The sequence below is a fragment of the Chrysochloris asiatica genome, unplaced genomic scaffold, assembly GCF_000296735.1.
Source record: "Chrysochloris asiatica unplaced genomic scaffold, ChrAsi1.0 scaffold00017, whole genome shotgun sequence".
NCBI lineage: Eukaryota > Metazoa > Chordata > Mammalia > Afrosoricida > Chrysochloridae > Chrysochloris > Chrysochloris asiatica.
In genome coordinates, this window is record NW_006408535.1 from 16,648,012 (window position 1) to 16,649,961 (window position 1,950).

Here is a 1,950-nt window from a genome sequence, read left to right on the forward strand (position 1 = left end):
GCAGGAATCTAGGCTCAGTTTACAGCCAGGGACCTCCCAGGAAGTAGATTCCTGCTGGTCTCCTTACTGGGTGACATCTTTCCAACACTGTCCCTTTGTTCTCCTGTCTGGGAGCTCCTTTGGTGCATATGGAAATTCTCATCTGGTTACAATTGGTTTTGTTCCACAGGAGAGAGGTGGGTGTTGGACAACTGGGTTGTATTTAGTGGGGTCACTCAGGGCCCAGCCTTACTCTGGTTTACAGGAAAGGTTGACAGACAGATGTTGGGCAGTTGTGGAAGATAGAAACTAGAATCTATAGAGGAGACAAGGATTGCTTCCAAGCTTTTTAAAGTTTTGGCCATAGATGGAGGTGTGCTCAGGTACCATGACTGAGAAAAATTTCACATAAATTAGCAGTCTCTGCATAGCCAGACACAGTTTCCGAGAGAAGAAGTGGAGGTACAGGCTTCATTTGTTTCTATGTCACAACTGCTACTCTAGTGGGCTCAACCCCTAAAGGAGGCTATGAAAATGGTCTATTCATGGGAGCTTGAAACCACCAGCCAATTCTGTCTGGCAGGAGTGCTACCCGCTCAGGAGGCTATCTTGTTTCAGAGTTTCACTACCCAGACTCTGTATTATAAAGCTCCAGAGAAAGGTCTGGACAACTCCCACAGCACAAGGGAAGAAAAAGATTCATTGCAGCCTGTTCTGTTCCTGGGATTACTAACAAGTAAGATAAGCTAGATCTTCATGAAACACTCCCCAGAGATGAAAGGGGGCAGGGTTGCCAAGATAGGAAGTCTCTCCCTGCTATGGAGTCCAAAGGTGACCACTCAACTGGATGGGTGTCTGCACCTGGCTTTCTGCTGTCAGATAACCCAGGTGGGCCCTAGATATAGGCAAGGAAGAGTTTCAATGCATCTCTGGTCATTTGGAGCTACAAACTCGGTTTTCTCTCATTTTTTAACACCTCTCATGTCTCAGACAAAGACTGGTGCTTAATAGATGCTGAATCCATGCTTGTTAAATGTGAACTAGATCTTGATTTGTTTTTTGTTTTGTTTTTTCATTTTTTTGCTGTAGACCATACATTTGTCTTTTAAAAATAACAAGCTCTTGATTCAGATGATAAAACTTACAATGGAGACACCATAAAATCTAGCTTTTTAAGATATACTATTCAGTGGCTTTTAGTATATTCAAAGAATTGTGAAACCATCACCATTACCTAATTTTAGCACATTTTCATCATCCCTTTAGAATAAAAGCTCTGAACCCATTAGCAGTCATTCGCCATTCTCCCCTCCCCCAGGCCTTAGCAACTACTACCTACTTAGTCCTCTGACCATAGATTTCTGGCCACTGCAATCAATAATTTTATGGTTCTCTGTATAAGCACACAAAACAAAAGTTTCCACTAGGGTCATGCTCTGTGTTAACCTGGTTGTTATGGGTTGAGTAACCAAAAAATATATGTTGTAAATCCTAGTCTGTGATTTAAGGAGCCCTGGTGATACAGTGATTAAAGCATGTGGCTACTAACCCAAAGGTCTGTGGTTCATCCTGACTAGCCACTCTGAGGGAAAAGGAAGTAGCAGTGTGCTTTCATCAAGCTTACAGCCTTGGAAACCTTTTGTGGCTTTTCTATGGTCTACATTGTTGTTGTTGTTGCTAAGCTCCATTGAGTTGGTTCGGACTCATAGCAACCCTTGTATAGGGTTTCCAAGGAGTGGCTGGTGGGGGTGAACTGCCAACCTTCTAGTTAGAAGTCCAGTGCTTATCTTACCAGGATCCCTATCTTATTTTGTTGTTGTTGTTGTTGTTGTTGTTGTTGTTATGTGCCGTGGAGTCGGTTCCGACTCGTAGCGTCCCTGTACAGGGTTTCTGAGGCTGTAAATCTTTACGGGAGCAGAAAGCCTCATCTTTCTCCCGCGGAGCGGCTGGTAGTTTTGAACTGCTGACCTT